The sequence below is a fragment of the Vanessa cardui genome, chromosome 11 (assembly GCF_905220365.1).
Source record: "Vanessa cardui chromosome 11, ilVanCard2.1, whole genome shotgun sequence".
Lineage (NCBI taxonomy): Eukaryota > Metazoa > Arthropoda > Insecta > Lepidoptera > Nymphalidae > Vanessa > Vanessa cardui.
The window spans coordinates 7,701,973-7,710,381 of record NC_061133.1 but is presented as its reverse complement, the minus strand read 5'-3'; positions in this window follow the sequence as shown (position 1 = coordinate 7,710,381).

The following is an 8,409-nucleotide window of genomic DNA, read 5'->3' as shown; positions in this document are numbered from 1 at the left end:
ATCTTGTCGATGCTCTCTCTTTATTTGTTTTCTCGTGTTGGACAAGCAGGAGGTAAAACAGGATCTCCTTATTCTTATTGCTTTAATTAAACTGTCGCGTTGGCCGCCGTAACTGTAAACTGAGGACTGACTCGGAATATTTTTAGTTCACCGAGTTTTTTATTTTATAACGTAAATTTAGAGTTTGAATAATTTACAAATACAAACATATTCTACTTATTTGAGCGGAATTAGAATTTCCTTTTCTAAAAGATTAGACAACAATGTCGAAAGATTAAAAATGATTAATTCAATTGATTAGCTCAGTAGTCCTTGTATATTAACAGATGGGGAATCCAGTCCTTTTGAATTAGAAGCTAATATCTCTTTGTTATTATTAATGACAGTCCCCTGGTGACGTGCCCTTCGGAAATAATTACAAAGGAACTATTTAATCTGCAGCGCAAATGTTCCCCGGCCTATGGCATTGGAATCTATAGAAATGAAAATTGCGGAAACTTAATATAAATCGAATAATCTGATGTGGTGCAGGGGACGTTTTGGGATAAATCTCAATCGGGGGTGAGGTGGGAGCGGCAGTGCAGCGCGGGAGGGTTGTAGACGGCGGTCTGGCCAGGCCAGCCATCTGCTGCGCGGATAATCGATATTATTTAGGAAGCAACCCATATTTCTAAATTGCTTATAAGCTTACGAACGACAAATCTTTATCTCTAGCTCAACCTTATTTTACTTTATTGTGTTTTAGTTGATTAAAGAAGATATTAAATTATTTTTATAACGTTGTTTCAGTTGCTTTTAATGATTATTATTCGTTACAAAAATTACATTTATAAATTAATAAAACATAACCCAAGAAATGGCTGTTTTTAAAAATTTTACTCATATTCCTATTTTTTCTTACATATTAAATTAGTAACATGTGTTCGGAATGGGAATTGCAATAGCCTAAAGGATTCAAACTTAATTTTTTTATGAATTGTATATAAATAAGAATCAAATACATTTGTATATAATTAGGTACTTGTTATTTTTAATACAATTTGTTTTTGCTAACAATAATTATTATTTAGATAGAAACGAATAAATAAAAGGAAAATAAAAGGCCTTGTCATTAAATCTTGAAATTTTTGATTGGTATTACGGGTCGTTGGGCCAAAATAACTACAATATATTAACTTTCGGGCTACCTTATCCTCCCAAAGTTCTCTTATTAAGTCCTGAGAGTGAATTGGGTCGTGACATGTTAGTAAATTAGCCGAGTCACTTAACCATACACAAACATTGATTAGCAAATATTTTATTGGTCATTTATAAAAACAGACGATTTGAAGTTGAACAAAAAACGAAGTAATCGAATGCGACAGTGTGCCTGTGCGTTGCCTTTTAACATTTAATTAAAACAAGACCATTAATACTTCCGAAACATTATTTTTGTTATTTCTAATAAAATTTACATGATATACTCATTAAAAGGAGGACCGAAATTTTCTTATGTGAAAACTGGTTAACTAAGCAATCATTACTAGGTATATTGACCTAAGTAGTTTAATGTGACTAATGTAAAATATGCGGTTTTTTCGTGGGATTATATACGAGTACGAGTACTTTTTTTACGTGAGCGTTAATTATTATATTTGATATTTATAAGCAATAAAAACGGGAAGCTATTCCGAAAATAAACCTTAAATTAGACGACGTCATAAGAATAGTTGGTACTTGTTATTATTTTGAACGACTTTATTACGCGAAGCGATCAGAAATTTTTTTCTTTGCCTCATTTCTGTAAATATTTTAATATCATACTTTTGTTAGTTCACAAAATCCAGATTGAGAATTGCGTAGCGGTGTAAACATAACTACATGAAAATCGATTCTGTAGTTTAAATAAAAAAAAATTGAATGAAATGCACAAATAACATCAAAATATTTCGATTACTTTTTTGGACAATCAAGTGTGATGCTGGAATACGTTGCTACTTACGACAGCATATTTTTTTATTAAATTACTTATAGATCCCATTATATTTGTAGGTTCGTTCAATTTTAATTAATAAAGAATCAAAGACTTGTAATGTAACTCTATATTATATCTCTTTAGATGATTTTTAAACAAATATAACTGTTTTTTTGATACAAAGTCGCGAAATTACGGATTTTCCAGATTTTTAATTGTGTTCCTAAATATCGACATTTGCAAAGATTTCGACAATTATTTCTTAAAGTGGCAAAAAATCAAATGTATAGAGGTATTTGATGATTTGGTTGGTTGGACCAAGGTCATATGAAATAAAAATTAATTGTTAGGGAGTCCACTAGATCAATCAATCTGCTTTAGAGCAGCGTGATGGAATATGCACCAAAACTTCTCTTCAAACGAAGAGAAGGCCTTAGCCCAGCCGTGGGAAATTTACAGGCTGTTAATATTAAGGAATCAGTAATTGACTTCATGATATACTCCTGACCGATTAAAAATACGACCGAGATTGGAAGCCGACCCGAATGTGAGAGAAAACAATTCCAGGATTCCAAACTGAGGGGCGCTACGGATAGTTTTTGAGAGTAAATCTCGAAACCTTTTTATTAACCTGAACCTGGATTTAATGTACCCATGTAATGTCTAATAATTTCTAGCTGTTTGCTATGCCTTTTAATTTTCTAAATTTATTTGAAAAAAAATATGCGTGCGTAATAGTTAAAACATTTTCATTTTAATATCTATTCATAATTAGAAAAAATAAAATTATTCGACCAAAGCTAAATGAAACGATTATTATGTGATCGTCTTTTAAGATACAATTTAAAAAATTTCAAGCATAGACCTGTGTATTTAATGTTTTGTAAAATAATAAATACAACAAATTAATAAGTTCTTTACTATTTCCTCATCTTTTATGGAAAAGAATTTAGAGTTTCTTTTATCACCCAGTTCCACTGAACGGGTCCATTGGTTTGCTACTCAAACATGGAAAAACTGTCAGATTTTTTTGCGCCATATGCACCTCTATTTTAACCGATTCACAACAATAAATTGTATTCCTATTTTATCACTATGATCATTATTAAGCCAATCGAAGTTCGCTGTTGGATATAGACCTCTCACTAGGTGCATCAAAGCTCCCACGGCCTTTATCCAGTCGGACAAATTGCTTTTGAGTAGTAGAATAAAATCAGAGCGTGAGGGATATATGACTAGCTGAAATAAAACCGCAGCGCCAAAATAATGACGCTATACACTTAGTATTGGAATTGACTTACTGCGAGTGATCTATCCAATACTTGGATTACTTTTGTTTTCGAATTTAAACTGGAACGAGAATTATTATGAAACTGAAACTGAGTTCAATATTCACACATTGAATCTTATGTTAAAACGAGTTATCAATAATTAATCCAATTATGAAATATGAAAATATCCCGTCTTCAAGACGCACCAGCTGATATATTTTGGCTATAAAGCGAGCCGTATTTTGTTAAAGTAGTAATCTGAATTGGGGTCTAGACCAGATTACGGCTCATCATCGACAAATATTTCATCTAAGATTATGCCATCTAAAAGCGCCATCAAAATATGTCTATCGACAATTTGAGGGGAAAAACGATTCTCTTTCAGTTTATTACTGTATGGAATTTTCAGTGGAATCAATGATTTTTTTAAATGCACACTACCAATGTTTCTTTTAGATTATTTTACATAAAAGTATCATGAGGAGTTCGTATGAATCGAAATTGCGAGTTACTCATCATCCAGTGGCCCGTTAACATTTGAACTATTTATTATATTCTTTACAAGATAAATAAAAACTTAGCACTGAAATACACTCAAGAAATTCAAATTACAGTACTCAACTTAGCTCTCCTACTATATTATATTTTTGTCTTGGTATGCAGGTTACATAATTATATTCGTTATTATTAAAATATAAACTAAAATTATGAATGTAAAATCGAAACAAATATGTTTATTATAGCTAGCCAAATTTTTAAATATGTCTTTTATATTTTAAAAGATGAGCTTAGTATAGTTTCATATTTGCAGAACTGATAAGGAAGTAAAATTGGCAAAGGATCATACGTTGATTTATTTTGTACACTATCAGAGAACGCATTTTTCATATGTTACTATTATGAAAAATGTAATAAATGTGTGTTATTAGTTTTATTATAATAAAATTAATCGTAATAAAAGGACATACCAATTGGAAAAAACTAAAAAATGGACGGAAACGAAACTTGACTGATCCATTTGATACGACGCTCGAGGGCAATAAATTTATCAATTGACTCATTTAACAGGAAAATGCAATTATCTTAAAGGATTTTTCTCAGAATAAAGTGTTTGATTTGTTCTTGTATTTTACCTTTTCCAAATAAAAGCAACGAATATCCAATGTACCCGATGTTATTTTTTGTTTGTACAATATTTTAGTTTTGGCGACGTCATAATGGGCGTGAAAACATCTTGACGTCAACACTTAATGGCAGCAGCGGTTAGGCGATGTTTTAAGAAGTGAGCTAGCAATTAGGTGCGTACTTCCCCAAACAGCGTAGTGAGATGTTCGAGTGGTGAATCACGGGCGGGCGCGAACGCGGGCTGTGCGGTGGAGCATATCCTGCGCAGGCGAACACAGCTCGCAGCGCGCCAACATTCCACGCGATCGTTGCCTCCACACATTCGCAACAATTCTGATGCAATATTCAACTTTACTTCGTCCTTGCAATGCCGTAATTCGTTATAACAAGTTTAATCGCCGGTGTGTCTTTATTTTTTCTTCATTACAGGTTCTACACTGGACTCAAGGCCATATTGGCGCCCTTAATTACGTTAAGTCTGGATATGAAAGATGACGCTATAAAATAGGTTGGGGATGCGATGACAGAATTAACTGGGAATTAGCTTTTTGCCGTGTACAATTTTACATGGTATTTTGTATATTTATGTATGGAGTACATAGAGGAAATTTTTCATGTTTAGTGGAGCATCTTAATGTTATACAAATAAAGTGGCGAGTGTATGTCATGTTGAGTGGCAAATTGGCGTCGTCTCCGCATTTGTTCCACGCCGCCGGTCGCCGGTCATCGGTCGCCGATCGCGCCACATTCAACCTTGTGAATGCTTACTCGCCACTGTCTATGTCAATGCCGTTCGTTCCCCGGTGCCCGACGAGAAAATTCAAGTATTACTTAATTATAATTGTATCAACTTGCTCTCTATAAATACAAACATATATAAGTATTATTTTATATGCTTTGATGGGCAGGTGAATACAACACGTAAATCTTAACCGAAAAACATGGACTCACAAATATAAACACAAGAGGACAAAAGCCAAATGAACAATATTGCCATCGCATAAACGCGATAACATTGGTTGAATAGTTGAGAACATGAACATTCTATGATATTTATTATGACTTTGGGAAAAAATGGCGTTTGAAACGTTAGAGAAACTGTTATCGAAACTTGAGTTAAATCAAAGTGAAGTGGAATAGTGTTGCGTTATAAACAAAGATAAGTTCATCAAGAATCTTTACTAGTAGATAGTATAGCAGAGCTTTTAGAAAATCATCTGGAATACTTAAATCTAAGTTTGTTTATCTTTATTCGTTCTTCGATTGGAATATATATGTATTGTGATTTAAACAAATACTTAAGGCGCAAACTCTGTCGACCATCAGGAAACCGATATGTTTTGGATGAATTTCTCACTCATAGGTTCTCCAAAACCCACTGCACACACCCACAGCGTCGAGAATTCTTATATCCTTTTATTTTTTTTTAAGTACAATATATTTTTAATTACTTCATAACAACAATATTACCAAGTTGTATGAATATGTATTTCTTCAACATCGACACGTCGGCACAAAAGTTGACGAAATAAAAAAATGTCTAAGCTATTCCATTTATACGAGTGGACGCATTTTATAGTGATACATACAATTACTTGGCAAGCTAATGGTCACGATCAAGATCGCGATTTGTCGTCTGGAAAAAAATCTATGTATGTTGCATAGTAAGCGGCAGTAGACGGCTCGATAACCGATAACCCCAACGTGACCGTATGTACCCGTCCGATAGCTGAGTTTAGAATTGCCGTTAGTTGCAAAATTGCGCACATAATCCTCCGTTGTTCAGCAGCGCCTACCGCTTATGACAAACCAGTATCTAATTTTAGAAGTCAACTTTATCTCTCTATCTATTTATTTTTATAAATTTTGCATTCAGGTGGCAGTAACAATAAGACTACTTGGAAGTTGTATTACATTTTGCTTACAAAGATTCCTTTAAGCTAATTTTGCAAAAAATGGCAGGATGTAGAGTCAAAGGCGTGTCGACTAGCGCGGCGGCTCTGGGGGGCGGCGGGGTACGACTGGTACGAGGGACGCGGCGGGCACCGGGCGAGGCTGCTGCGAGTGTCCGCCGGTGTCGGCCGGACTAACCCGTCGCTCCAGGTCAGCGCTCCAGCCGGCTATTTATAGAGGTGGCCCTTAAACAGAGTAATTATTCATTGATTAGCACTGCGAGGAATAGAGGATTGCGTTTCTGATAGCCATCGCGCAAACGAGAATCGTAGCTGGCGCCATGAGTCCTCGCGCTTGCTCGCTTAACCGTGTTGTCTGTGTACACCATAGAAAGCCTTAGCAGAGAGACTCTTACATATCTCTAAAATTAATACGCTAACTATTACATTACTTATAAAAACTATTTTAGAATATAATTAAAGGGCCATACTCCACTACGAAGACATGTCTGGATTAAAAACTGTACTAGTTTTTATCGTTTTCTTATTCATGCCAACAAACACATCGCTTTTTCCTCTGCTATTTTTATTATTTATTAGGTCGCTTTGCAATTTTTTGCATGTAACGTAGATAGGCCATTGGATTTCTTTATCGTTGTATCACTTAATATAAAAACATAGTAACAAAAATCTAAAATATTTTCAATTTGACAAGAACTAAAAATATATGCAATATAGTATTTGATATTTCGTGATATTTATATTATAAATATATATTGTTAGGTTACTATTAGTAAAGAACGTTTATATATTTACGTAAAAATATGTGCTTTAATAGTTATTGCATAGCCAAATGTTATTTTATGAAGTTTTGGAACAAAACCCAATAATGAAAACGAAGCGTTCGTTTCATCATCACTTTGATTACACGCTGAAATCGCTCGCGAATTAAAGTTAATTAATATTTCCAACTAGAAATTTGCATTTAACATTTTTTCTTCCCCAAAGATTTTTAATCTATATCAGAAAAATAATTAATGCAACAGTCTTACCATTTTTTTCTGAATAAAAAAACTCATAGGACGGTATAATCATGACTAATGACCCACACATAATCCAGTTTTATCACTGTATATATTTGAGGTTGCTGTATATATGTGTTAAATTATGATAAGCATGAGAAGTTTTGAAGACGTAATTTATTCATTTTTTAGTGACTCAGGAAATAAATAAAAACACCGTTATATATATTATAGGCATTTCTATCCCAATAATATATGCAAACTATAAATATTAAAACGTAACAAAAAACTGTTTTTAGACGTAATTTGATGTTGTATTTCATATGAAACATTTCGTGTCAAATTATTTTATTGTTAATGAATTTTAAAAGATATAGTTCTCGAGAAGGATACGATTGTTCAAATTAATAGGTATACAATCAGAGTTCGGAAACTTATCAAATTTTGTCTTCATTTTAGCTGGCTATTCCCAGACTTGACCGGTTTTTATTGGGAAATTCGTGGAAGGCCAGAAGGATCTCGGGACTTGATCGTTTTTAAAATTGTTTATAAATTTTTAACACATAAGTCAAACTAATCCTCATAAACGGTATCTATTAACTATACTCTTATACTAAGTAATTATTTTATTTAATGAACTTATACAACTTATTCCGTACTCGTAGATACACGAGAATTATAAAATACTTTACGAGTTTAATTAATATTTATTTAACGTAAAACTTAAGTATTGTTAAGCGTACATTTTATATCTGCTCTCCTTAAGATATTTAATAACTTGAAAAGTAAAAGAAATAAATGAAAGGTTTAGCAGTCCATAAAATGATATTAATAGTTTGGTAATCAAGTTCGGCGGGTTATAGGTATTTCGTGGCGCGGGTGTACGCGTTCTGGGGTGGACAAAATCAATAGTCCGTACCTACGAATAGCTACCACTACATTCACGGAATTTGCACACATTGCGATTCTTTATTTAGCGTATATCCGATCTCGTTCGTTCAGTTATTGTCTATTGAGCAGGTGGCGCTTTCACCGAATTTTAGGTACATCCTTACAAGAATATTGAGGGGTGAAAATTGCATTTTTTATATCCTATTTTCGTTGTTTCCAGCGATGTGATTCTGATGTGGGGTGGTATTTATTAA